We start from the raw sequence: 14,173 nt of genomic DNA on the forward strand, positions 1-14,173 counted from the left end.
ACACAACCCGTTCATAACCACAGGCGCCGACACCATCCCCACATTGAAATCCCTGCCGACCAATGACATCTCACTGGTCAACCCGTCCTGTGGCCCACGGCGTCACCCCCAGTTTGCAACCTGGAACGCGAAACCCCGGGCCTCCTACTCAAGGATATTCAAAGATCATTCCACTCACAACCCCTGCCACACACATACAGCACCTCCGACACCATTCAACCACCGTAACCACAGTCACCCAAATACCCACACACAATATAACCCAATGCGCGTAGTGTGGCAGCGAGCCTTCGACGAGTGCACGCATAGCGCATCCCCGTTAATGCGCGGTGGCAGACAGCGAGCCCACCCCCGCCACGACGTCTAGCAGTCCCCGTACCCCCGTTAAAATGAAAAATGTGCACAGTGTGGCAGCGAGCATCGACGAGTCGCACACATAGCGCATCCCCGTCAAAGCGTGGAGGCAGACAGTGAGCTACGACGAACTGTCTACCCACACCCCCATCGCAGGCGCAGCCGAGCAGAGTAAATATGCTCCGACTTACGGCCCACCAACATGAACGCCACACAAAAATACTGACACGGAGCCCCCGCCTTACCAGCCGGAGCTTGTCCAAATGCAAGGAAAGAAGTACGAGCGCCTTGTCGACCAAAGCGTAGCGCCACTGGTTCAACACGACCGGCCGCCACCCAGGGACCACATCATATGGTCCATATGCAGCTTCGTCAACCTGAACCCGCATTGCCCCGGGTCAGCAGCGCTACATTTCTCCGTTAAGTCAAGAGACCGGAAGGTAGCCGGAGACCTGGAGAGAGCCAGAGAGCACGGCCCCATCGCCGGTCGAGTACGACATCATTGCCCTAACGCCAGCCAATACCACTACCAGCACTAGAAATTCCCTAAAAATAACAATAAACTGAATATGGAACAACAACATACGCTTAATAAGTCCCAAACTCAACCAACCGCCTTTGAACCCTACAGTAAACAGCAATAAACAATAAACCTAGCACTACACCGCGTTTGAAACCCATAAAAAAACAACATATTTATATACAGGCCCAAACTAGGAGAGAAAGAGAGAGCGTTTCGGGGGGGCCGAGGGGGGAAGAAAATATACGGAAGAGAGGCGGTGTGGGAACGAGAGCCCTCGCCCATACCACACCACATCACAACATAATCTGTGCCCATACCCATGAGGGGAGTGAGGGGGAGGGAGTGAGAGGGGGGGGGGGGGGGTAAGAGAGAGAGAGAGAGAGGGAGGGGAGGTGAGAGGGAGAGGGAGAGAGGGGGGAGGCGAAAGGGAGAGGGAGGGAGGAGGGTGAGAGAAGGAAAGAAAGAGAGGGGGGGGGGTGAAAGAGAAAGAGAGAGAGAGGGAGGGGAGGTGAGAGGGAGAGGGAGAGAGGGGGGGGAGGTGAGAGGGAGAGGGAGAGAGGGGGGAGGCGAAAGGGAGAGGGAGGGAGGAGGGTGAGAGAAGGAAAGAAAGAGAGGGGGGGTGAAAGAGAATGAAAAAAGAGAGGGGGGGGGGTGAAAGAGAAAGAGAGAGAGAGGGAGGGGAGGTGAGAGGGAGAGGGAGAGAGGGGGGGAGGTGAGAGGGAGAGGGAGAGGGAGAGAGGGGGGAGGCGAAAGGGAGAGGGAGGGAGGAGGGTGAGAGAAGGAACACGAGGGGGAGGGGGGGCCAAGGCCCCACAATCCACCGCCAGATTAAAGCACAACAATCCAATCTCACTTTACCAGTACACTAACCCCCTAATGAAAACGTTCTGTGAGCAGAACCCAAAAATACTCATCCTGTCCTCTTCCGCCCCCTACCGTATTCCTAAGTAAACTCCACCTTCCCCTTAACAATGGACGCTTGGTGCCCCTCCCAAGATGGACGCCGGCGCCCCCACTAAAATGGACGCCCCCTCGCGAGACATCCCGAGAGCCCCGTCATGCCATGACGTCAGCACAGTTAGCTTAGCTTCGTTAGCCACGTCGCGGGCCGCCAGACCGCGCACCCTTATGACGTCACAACCGGCGACCATTTTAGCCGTTAGCGCGGCTAGGTAGCATTAGCTTAGCTTCACCCATGATCCCATAAAAACGTTCCCCAACGACCCATCGACCCGTTTCGCCGCGCGGGCCGTCTCCTCGCAATGTTAATATAACACCACATTCCCCACAACAGAACTCTAATCCCCTCAAAACGCCAGTGTAATGATCTAAACAGAAATATAAAAACATAACAGCCTGTAGGCCGCCGCAAAACACTAGTTTGACCCCTCTGTCGTCACCACCGGCGAGCACAGAACGACTTCCGGGTCCCCGCAACATATTATCCCATTCACCTAAAACATTATACAACTATTTTATCCGCCACGAATATGAAAATGTTTAAGTGCCTAACACATCCCCGTAATCCCAAGACACTATCAATCGACCTTATACATTTGAACCTACGTCTATTTGTCCGCCGCATCCTCCGGTCGCCTCAGAGGCTAATACAGCAGCTAACTGCTGCTGCGTTCCACGGGCCCCGAAAAACCGGCGTTTTCATTACATTTCCCCACGGCCAACCGGTGACTTAAATTACATAATAATACAACTATACTCTCACACGTCCCACCAATCATTCCTAACCATAGCCATTCGCCAACCATTCATTCATACACGCTTCCTAACTACAAATAAAAATACAAAATCAGCATTCACGCACATTATCGTCTCTCGAATGTCGCACAGCAGCGCGACTAGTAAACACGAGACCAAACGTAATCGCACACACTTTCATACTGTATGTTTAAGCTTACCATAGCTTTTGTTGAATTCCCACTAAGTACTTATCAGTCATCTCGACCGAATTGTTTTATTAAGTACTTATTTATTGTTACAGCGTAACGTAGTTAACTAACATGCCTGTTGTGCTCAAAGTCAAACAAGACCCGACGGGTCTGCTTGGCACGGCTCTAACCACGAACACGCACCTTCGTTTAATTCGGCCGGATGGTTCCTGCAGGACACGTCCAGACTATCACGCGATTAGACAGTAAACCATCCCTATTGGGCCCTTCAAGCACGAACACACCCCGCTTCTATCAAAAACCACGTATCTATACCCCTGTAACTTTACACGCCATTTCCCCAATTCACGAAGGTTCCCACTCATGCTTACCACACCTGATTTGCATGTTCTCAATAGCAACAGAGCTCATTCTATACTGTACATTGAGCCCGACGCATTTATGCCCATACTGTCCAGTCACTCATGGCCCCACGTCCCGCGTATCTGTGACTATAAGCAGGGTCATAATGCTCATCGGACACAGCTCTCTTTCCATTCAGAACACTCAAATTATCATTCATTACCGCGCTCCTTTTCCCGAGAAATACGTTTCTAGGGTTCTAGTATTACTCAGGAAGCGCCACCCTATTGCACGCCAAAAACCACCGTGGTTCCCTGGCCAGGAAAACCTGTAGTCAGTCGCCATACGACGCTTATAACCTGTCCCGCAACCAGATAGGCGTGAATCCTAATACATCATCATATCATAACAATATGAGGTCTTGTAATTACTTCACATAAATCTACATGAAGCAATAGCTTATCCCAACCCCTTGTAGTTCGAACAGAACCGCCCATTCTCCTACAACACTCACCTCTGTCCCAAGGAACGAAGCTCCCGCCGCTGTGTCCCCGTCGTCCGCTGAAGAGGTCGATGAGTGAAGGAAAAAAAAATGATTCACGTCCTGGGCCGCCGCTGTTCACGGGTCGCGACACCAAATGAAGTGGATTCCCAAGCTGTTACGGTTCTGCTCTGTTCAGAACCGGGTGCTTAGTACTCTGCGTTGTTTCAATAGCTCTAAAGCTCTGGGAATTACTTATATCTTCTCAGCGGTGCAGGCAGAAGGAATTAGGAGGAAAAGGTAATATAACAGCTGTTTAATCAAAGTTAAGAGTTGTATACAAATTACAATAAAGAATGCTATAATTGTGATCAAAGACACTATGCCGTCTTGATACAACCAGACTAAAGAGAATGATAGTTGATAAGTTGTTGATGGTCTTTGTTCTCTGCTGATAACAAAGCAGTCCGTTTTCCCTCCAAAAGCGATGTCCTTTGTTCTTCTGCCGACCTGCCCGCCTTGACTGTGGATGAGATGGTTGGTTCGAGGTGTTCTCCTGTCGGTTGGGTTTTCAGAGTCCTCTCCCCCTCACCACATCCCCTTTTTATCTCAAGGCTCAGCGGCTCATTGTGATGACATCATCAGCTGTGGCTTGTCCAATCACCGCCTCTCTTAGTTATATGCAAACGGAGGCGGTCCTTACACAGTCAAATAAGTTTCATTTAATCTAACATTCTACTTTAATACATTGCATTATTGATTTCATGAACACATTTCTTATCATAATCTAACATTCTACTTTAATACATTGCATTATTGATTTCATGAACACATTTCTTATCATAGTGACTTATTTTCACTTTAAGTGAAAACTAAATAGTGACCTAATCATTGTCTTTGGCAGACCTGTTGGCCCTTTGATGTCTCCTAAGAGGAGACACATGTTTCTCTAGAATATGTTGTGTGTGTGTGTGTGTGTCATGCATGTGTCCTCTGTGTGTGTGTGAATGTGTGTGTGTGTGTGTGTGTGAATGTGTGTGTGTGTGTGTGAATGTGTGTGTGTGTGTGTGTGTGTGTGTGTGTGTGTGTGTGTGTGTGTGTGTGTGTGTGTGTGTGTGTGTGTGTGTGTGTGTGTGTGTGTGTGTGTGAATGTCACAGGAGACTCCAGCGAGATAACATGTTTACGTGACCTTTTGGTCCTTTGTTCCGATCTACAGAGCCCATTGTCTTAAGCTCTTCCTTGGCCTGGCAGATGGCCCTCGGGTTCCTGTCGTAAATAGAATTATTTGACCACTCACTCTATATGTAAATCGACCTCTGTGTGGCCACAATGTCAATCAGTCTCTGTAAACACACACACAATCTATGAACTATAGTTTGAGGGCCAAGTGTTTATACACATTAGTTTGATCATGAGATCTATGTTCCAGAATCTACCACAAACAGTCTTGACCTTTCCTCCGTATCCTTTACCCAGAATGTGTCTGGTCCTTTCACCAGGAACATCTTGTCCCCCCTTGAAGGCATTGCCCTGGGGAAACAGGTGTTTATGGTTTTCTCGAGATAGGTTTCCATCAGGCTGGCCAGGTTTTCTGTGCTGCCCTTGAAGGCTATACCTCCTCGGCCTGCGGCCCCTTTGCGGACTGGGGCATCCCCATCTTGCAGGTATCCTCTGCCCTTTGTCAGGTATATTCCTGAACCTAGTTTTACTTCCGTATGGTCTTGGCATTTGGCCAGAGCATAGCCCAGCCATGAGCACCCGCACTTGGATGCTAACTGTGAGGTCATAGGAGGGTACGCTGCCAGTACTATACGGGGTCCGTATTCGATATAACATGCTTGGCAGATAATGGTTCTGCATCCCCTCGGGCCCTCCTTTGGCCCAAAGGTGTAGGTATCATCGCCTGGGCGATATAGAGGTCTGTGATCCGTGGGGACCTGTTCTGGACGATTCCGTGACGGTCCGTGCCACAGTAGGTTAGTCACCTGGACGAGGCACAAGGTGCATTTATCCAGGTTGTGTCCCCATTTTGTCCATTTGATTATGCTTCCTCCTTGTCCCTCCACAGGTTCTGCTTCCGGGGTGTCGGGGTGACGTACTAGTGATCTGTTATCTGACAGATACCCCTTATTTGCAGCCTTAACTGCTCCGTCAGCCACGCCCATAAAAACGCTGGCGCCTCTTATGTTTCCAGCGTCCCCATTCAAAGGGGACAATCCTGGCGCCATACAGATCAATATTTTGTGCCTGGCGCACTCCAAGGCGAAAGGCATGGACTCTCTAAGTCCCGGAACACCCCCTTTTACACCCAATTGGGCCATCTTGCTTCCCGTTTCCTGTGGTGTAGAGCTTGAGACTCCAGCCATTTCCCAGTTCTTCACCTGGTTTTGCGGACTTGATCTATGTGCACTATACCTAGGTCCTGCAATCTAAGTCGCCTGGGACTAAGTATTTCAATGATGGTATCTTTGCGTTCACACTTCTTGCTGGGATTCCCTGCCAGGGGTTTTCGGAGCACCCACAGCCATGTTATCTTTTGAAACACATCTCTTATCCTCTCTTCCCAAGTTCACAGCTTGGTGTATCCTAAGGAGGGAGGTTGGTTCATCCCAGGATCGCAACATATCCTCATTGATTATCTGCTCCTTTATAGAGCGTACAGCTCTCTCGGCCACCCCGTTCGTATTGGGCTGGTAGGGTACCGAGTATTGGGCCATTACACCCTGTTACATATTACTTTCACATGGTGGAGGGATACTTACTGTCTGTGGTGCATATTCACATGGTGGTTAAGTGTGCTGTCACTAATTGGTGGTTTAATTGACACACTGTTTCTTCCTGTTTTTCTTGTGTTTAAAATGGCCGCTTTTTAATTGATCACAGGTGTGGTGATGAGGCACCACGCCCTACAAATGCAGAGTGCAGGCAGCAGTCAAGTCTCCCCCACTTCACAAGGAGATGTCTCAACTCTCCAGCGTCTCACCTGCTCTCTCTTTGTTTTGTTGTACATTCGGCTTGTTCTTCTTTTTGCATATAGTTTTGTTACTTAACTTTGGAGTCTGGAACACCCAGCTCCCACTATTTCTGTCCATTTAGTTAGTTGTGAATAAATAGTTATTTTTGATACACTTTTGTCCAGTGTCCTGTGTCCACCACGTCGCATTCAAGGCCTTGACGAGCCATATTGTAGGCTTGAATGTAACATGGGGGCTCTAGCCGGTCTACAAAAAGGTAAGTATGCTCTTAATTTATAATTTGATTTGACTACTGGTATGCTTTAAATATTTAGTTTAGTGGACACCACAGGTAGGTAATTTCATTGTTTTCTGGCTGTTGTTAGCCTCCTGTGTACCACGTACTCCTGGGGCAGTCAAAGAAGTGATTGGTATATGATCTTTGGCTGGTAGCAGGTGTGGTTGAAGAAAGCTAGGTCTACAGTGCATTAGCTTTCAGTATAGGTAGGTTAGGGGGCCGGGAAATGTAATTAGTGTGTTAGGACCTGATGTAAGTGTTTTTTGTTAGATTAGACATGTGGTGGGCCTAGCGGTCCTTCTTTTGACTGCAGTTTAGGTTTTAGAAGCTATTTGTGAGTCAAATCAGATTGTATGGAGCACCTGTTTGTATTAGAATTTGTTTGTTGAATTTGTTTGTTGAGTAACACAAGTTTTTTTTTGCCTCACTTGGTTTGTTACTGAAGAGCGTTTGTTCCAGTACTTTGGGATAAATGCCTACCACAGGGTTAGTCTTGTGGGTGGTTCGTCTCAGCAGAGGCCTGTAGCTAGTGTCCAGTAGCAGTGTCTGCTGTGATTCTCTAGTATAGGATCTGTGTGCATTATTGAGCTTGACTTTTTTTGATCCAGTATGTGTTATGCCGTGTGTCTTAAATACAGTGTGATTTGTTTTGCGTGCTAACATATAATGCCGTGTTTTGAACTACTGCTTGTGAGTTTATTGCGTGCTGTGTTATGCCGTGTATCATCAATCACTGTCATTTAATTACGTGCTACACCTTTTTGTGGATACAGGGAAATTGGTGTTTGAACCCCAGGTCGTAGGAACGGTGGGTGAGTTGCTTGTGTTTTGATTACTGAACTATATCCCTTGTTGTGGATTAATTGTAGTATTGCCTTGTATTAGTAATTGATTAATTGGTTGATTAATTACTTTATTAGTAATTAATATTGTTGTATTCATTTGTTGTCGTTTACTGAGGATAATAGACAATGACGTTGGACATTGATGACTTTGTTGCAGAGCCAACACTGGCTAAGGTAAAACAATGTTCAAAGGTTGAGTTACTACAGGTAGCATCAAGGTTTTCAATAGACCTCGATGCAGGCCAGAAAAAGGAGAACTTGGTGGGTCAATTAATTAATTAATTGAGGAACTGCGTACACTAAAGGTTTTTGGTGTGGCTGCAGGTAGAACTCTGGAGGAGGAGGGAGAAGGCTTTGAGCTACCGTGTGGGCGAGATGTGGAGCTTAGGACAGCGCGTGAGCTTGCAGCTATTAACAAAGCAGACCGTGAGGACAAAGCAGCTGAACGGGAGGCTATTGAAGCTAGTGAGGTAAGGAGAGTAGCTGCAGCAGCTACAGCAGCAGCTACAGCAGCAGCTGCAGCCAGAGCAGAACGTGAGGCCCAGGAAGCTTTTGAGGTGGCACAGGAGGTACGCGCCCAGGCAGCATATGACCAGGAGATGGCGATGTGTAATGCGGGTGGTGCTGGTGCTATACATGTGCATCGGGAGCCGGGTTTTGATATGGCTAGGCAAAAAAGCATGGTTCCGTTTTTTTTGGAAAGGGACGTCGATAGTTTTTTTTAATTATTTGAGGACATAGCTGGCAGTTGCGGCTGGCCAGCAGATAAATGGACTATCCTCATGCAGAGTGCTTTGCGCGGTAAGGCACAGATCGTGTATGCGTCGATGTATCCTGATAATAAAGATTATGCTTTGGTGAAACAAGCTATCCTTAAAGCCTATGAATTGGTCCCTGAGGCTTACCGCCAGAAATTCCGCAATTTGAGGAAACAGAACTCTCAGTCTTTTGTGGAGTTTGTGAGGGAAAAGCGGTTGCTTTTTGACCGGTGGTGTGCAGCAGAAAGGGTCACCACGGTGGAGGAGATTAGGGACCTAATCTTATTGGAGGAATTCAAGGTGTATGGCGTATCTGAGGATATTGCTATGTACTTAAATGAGAGGAAAGTCAGGACCTGTTCAGCAGCAGCGGTCCTGGCTGATGAGTATGTTTTGACCCACAGGACGTCTTTTGAGAGACAGCATTATCCTGTGCATGATGAGGGGAGGCCAAAATGGACTCCTAATAGGCCCACAGTGTCCAGTGCTGGGGGTAGTGGTAAGTTTAATGGGGCATGGGGAGGCGATGATGCCCGGAAGTGCCAGATTGTGGGAGTGCAGGACATGTGATGGGTAATTGTTATCGTTTGCACCCGGAGAAGCGCCCGTCTAACCCACCCAGACCAGTGCTGTTGATAAATGCACCTGTACGTAACCCTGTTGTTCTGTCTCCACTAGATGGCAAAGGAGTGGATGACCTTTACACACCTTTCAGGAGTAAAGGGTTTGTTTCATTGACAGAGGGAGGTCCTAAAGTACCGGTGACAATTCTCCGTGATACTGGCGCATCCCAATCTTTTGTGCAAAGTAGTGTCCTGCCCTTTACGCACCACTCTGAGTTGGGTGCAGGGGTTGTTCTTGAGGCTTTTGGAATGCACACGATGAATGTGCCGCTGCATAATGTCTTTCTTGATTTTGCCCTTGTATCAGGACCAGTGGTGATCGGAGTGACGGCTGGCAAACTCCCTATGCAGGGGGTAACGTTGCTCTTGGGCAATGACTTGGCTGGAGGTAAAGTACTGGTGAAACCGGAGGTGACATGCGTGCCGGATACTCGAGTGGCGGAGCAGTATCTCGTGGGCTTCCCAGCCTTTACAGTGGCTGAGGCCACAGCCGGATTGGAGGAGGAGAATGAGGAGGATGAGAGTGAGAAGGATGTTGCTACTTCATGTGGCACCGTTTCTGACATTTCATGTGGCACCATTCTGGTTGAGGAGGCTACAAGGCCAGAATTGGGCTGCCGGCCTTCCTACAGTAGCTCTGACGTTCATGATGTCTCACTTGTCAGCAGTGATGATCCCAGTATGGTCAGTGTTTCTGATATTGATTCATGTGACCACACTGACTCTCTGCCGGGCACTGGGTATGCTAGTCAACCTAGTTACCTGTGTCCTGTGCAGCAGGAGCAGTCTTCACAACCTAGTCTAATGGGTGACGACCATTTTGATTGTGACGAGGTTGATGTGTGTGCCACCATTTGGCAAATGTGTCATGGCAATGTTACTGTGTGTGCCACCATTTTTGCTTGTGACAGTAGAAAGGTTTCAGACACCGTTTTGTTTCATGACGAGGTTGCTGTCTGTGACTCCATTGCTCATGACAGTCCTATTTTTTGTGACACTGTTTTGGCTCATGACGGTGCAGTTTCTTCTGTCATTGTTGCTGATGACCATGCTGTTTTTTGTGACGCCATTTTGGGTGGTACTCCAGATATTTTTGTGCCTGAAGTGATGTTACTGTGTTCCAGAGACGGTGGTGACGTGCCTGTGGCGGTGCATCCTGCTCTGGGAGATCGTGGTTTAATGTCTGCTCCTGGCCTGCCGGTGTCAGGGGGGAGGGAGATGGGCCCTGTGGTGGTGCCAGGGACGTGTGGAGTGTCTTGTGTTCCTGTTGGCTGTCTTGGCTATCCTGTGTGCCAGTGATTCCCAACCTGGGGTCCGCGGACCCCCTGGGGTCCGCCAGGGGGCGCAGGGGGTCCGCCAGACCACAGATGATTTGAGGTCTTTTTTTTAGAATTTTTTTATTTTATTTTTTTTATTTTTTTTTATTTATTTTTTTTTATCATCAGAAGCATGAATAGTCTCTCCACTACAATAAAAAATAAAGATAAATAAATAAACATCTAGACATGATTTTTGAACGTTAACAGTAGGCTACCGGGTAGCCGCTAAAACGCGAATCAGTTGACTGTATCACTTTCTGTAGCTAGCCTAGCACGCTAGTTCACTTTCTCGGCTCGTCTGCAGTCAGCCGCCAGAGGCAAAAATGTGTGACAAACGAAAAGGAGATGACGGCAGCTCATCTGCAAAAAAAGTTAGGACCTACAGCAATCGCGAAAATTACATCACCATGGGCTTCACTGAGGGACCAGACAAACGACCTGAGTGTGTGATTTGTGGAGAAAAGTTGGCAAACTCGAGCCTGAAGCCCAGCAAGCTGAAGAGACATCAGGCGTCTAAGCACCCAGAAACCGTTGGGAAGGATCCAGACTTTTTTCGGAGGAAAGAACAGTCTCTCAAGGCGAACAAGCCTGTTGATGTTAGAGTAGCGTGGAGCAGGGGTGGCAGTGATTTACAGAAGGCTACCGAAGCCTCCTTTGAGTGTTCGCTTTTAATTGCAAAAGCAAAGAAACCGCACAATATTGGCGAGCAGCTCATCAAACCAGCCTGCATCAAAATGGTTTAGAAACTGTGCGGCCCACAGGTGGCGGATAAACTAAAATCAGTACCACTCTCGAATGAATGTAGTGAAAGACCGAATTGATAAGATGTCAAGTGATTGATTGCGTCAGAAAAGCTTAGAAAGGGTCCATTTGCCATACAACTTGATGAAACTACAACTGTCGCAGACGAGGCTGTGCTCATCCTTTATGTGCAATATATTGAAAATGAGGATCTGAAGCAGGACATTCTCATGTCAGTCAACCTTATCGAGGTGAGGATATTTTTACTGCAGTGGATTCTTACTTCATTCAACATAAATGCAAACCGTTCACCATTAGGGCCTGATTTGAGAGGATGAATACAGGATTTGAATATTGGCCAACATTTTGAAATACATATGGTGCAAGATTAGATTTGTTGATTGAAGGCACAAGTCAAAGAAGCATAGTGGGTCTAATTATGATGCATATGCCTGTGTGTAAGCAGTTTGTTATTAAAATGACAAAAAAAAGGTATTAAACCCAGCTAGGACAGATTCTCTCTGCTACTGATTGGAATTTCCTGTCTCATATTTAGTTTAATTTGTTGCATTGATTTGTTCCATAAATGCAAACCGTTCACCATTAGGGACTGATTTGAGAGGATGAATACAGGATTTGAATATTGGCCAAACATTTTGAAATGCATATGGTGCAAGATGAGATTTGTTGATTGAAGGCACAAGTTAAAGAAGCATAGTGGGTCTAATTGTGATGCATATGCCTGTGTATAAGCAGTTTGTTATTAAAATGACAAAAAAAGTATTAAACCCAGCTAGGACAGATTATCTCTGCTACTGATTGGAATTTCCTGTCTCATATTTAGTTTAATTTGTTGCATTGATTTGTTCCATAAATGCAAACCGTTCACCATTAGGGCCTGATTTGAGAGGATGAATACAGCATTTGAATATTGGCCAAACATTTTGAAATGCATATGGTGCAAGATGAGATTTGTTGATTGAAGGCACAAGTCAAAGAAGCATAGTGGGTCTAATTGTGATGCATATGCCTGTGTATAAGCAGTTTGTTATTAAAATGAAAAAAAAAAAAGTATTTTATGGTATCTTATTAGGAGGGGGTCCGCGAATTTCATCAGAGATGTTTGGGGGTCCCTGGGGGGAAAAAGGTTGGGAACCACTGCTGTGTGCAATGAGCCTGTCTCTCATATTGATTCCGGTTTGATGCCTATTTTTGACAGGTCGGTATCGGTGGAGCGGCCTGTTAAGGTAAAGTTTTTGTTTTGTGTTGATCTGTTGGTGGGTGGATTGGCTTCTAGGCCTTGCGCCTCAGTAGGGGCTGAGTGGGGTTTAGTTGCCCAGCTGTTTCCACTCGCTCCGCTCCGTCCAGGCCCGGCTGGGTACATTTTGGAGGGGACTCGCTTGTGCGGGTATCAGGGCAATGTTGTTTGTATACAACAGTACAGCAGACAACGGTGTCCAATGTTCCTCGGTGGGGAGCATTTGGCGCAGTTAAAGGTCGTGTTCGACAGGGGCCGACCCGTTGTCACTCTGTGGTAGTGGCTCGCTTTGTGGGTCACGATTAATTTTTGGTGTACAGTTGAGTGTGACTCTTGACCGGGGCTCACACTCAACACAGTACAGGCGCTGCACATGTTGGAGTGTGTGGTTGCAATTTTTTTTTGTAAGGTTGGTAAGTATCTCCTTATTTATTTATGTTCATTCTCTTGGTGATGGTTTCTTTGGGCTATAGTTGGGAGAAGAACATAAATCTTCAGTGTGGGAGTGTTACGTATTACTTTCACATGGTGGAGGGATACTTACTGTCTGTGGTGCATATTCACATGGTGGTTAGGTGTGCTGTCACTAATTGGTGGTTTAATTGACACACTGTTTCTTCCTGTTTTTCTTGTGTTTAAAATGGCCGCTTTTTAATTGATCACAGGTGTGGTGATGAGGCACCACGCCCTACAAATGCAGAGTGCAGGCAGCAGTCAAGTCTCCCCCACTTCACAAGGAGATGTCTCAGCTCTCCAGTGTCTCACCTGCTCTCTCTTTGTTTTGTTGTACATTCGGCTTGTTCTTCTTTTTGCATATAGTTTTGTTACTTAACTTTGGAGTCTGGAACACCCAGCTCCCACTATTTCTGTCCATTTAGTTAGTTGTGAATAAATAGTTATTTTTGATACACTTTTGTCCAGTGTCCTGTGTCCACCACGTCGCATTCAAGGCCTTGACGAGCCATATTGTAGGCTTGAATGTAACACACCCGCTTCCTCCAGTAGTGTCTTTACTGATCCGTGAGTGAAGTAGGTGGCATTATCCATCCTGAGCGATTCGGCCTTTGGCTCTTCCCTTAGGAACTGTGATATGCAGTTGCATATAACTGTAGCCGTCGGAGTGGGGATAGGGTACATTCTGAGTCTACCTGGCCCATTGTCCACTATCACCAGTCCCTGCTTGTGTTTCTTTTTCGTCCCCTCTGACATGGGTCCAAACACGTCGGCGGAAAAATGCAGCCCTGCTTCAGATACTGCTATTTGTCCCGGTGGCACAGGTTCAGGTTTTGTCCCCCTTACCAGCGCACATTGTTCACAGGCCTTCCGGACTGTTATCGCTCTTTGTTTCGCTTTAGGTATGTGAATGTGGTTGGTTCTTAGGTATACCAACATCCTCTTACTTCCGACATGTCCAAGGTTATCATGTACCTGTCGGATCATGTGAGTAGCCTCGTCCTCCGGTACTCTCACCATGCCTTTGTCTTCCCAGGCCGTGGGCATGACTAAGGCCAGTCTTTTGAGGTTTAGCCCACCGACCTTAAGGCGGTTTTGGGCCAGAGTATCGGCTTCCTTGTTTCCCTGGTAATGGACCCCGGTTTCCTCTGTATGGCTTTTTAGCCATTTCCAGGCTATTTTTATGCCTCTGAATTGTTCTACTATGAGGGCCCAGAGGTCACCATGGGCCATTGGTCTGCCTGTGCTGGTTTCAAACCCTTTGGCTTCCCAGTACTCCAGGTTCTCTGTTCCTCCGTTGTAACAGTATTGGCTAT

This window comes from Notolepis coatsorum, assembly GCF_963971535.1.
Source record: "Notolepis coatsorum genome assembly, chromosome: 5".
Lineage (NCBI taxonomy): Eukaryota > Metazoa > Chordata > Actinopteri > Aulopiformes > Paralepididae > Notolepis > Notolepis coatsorum.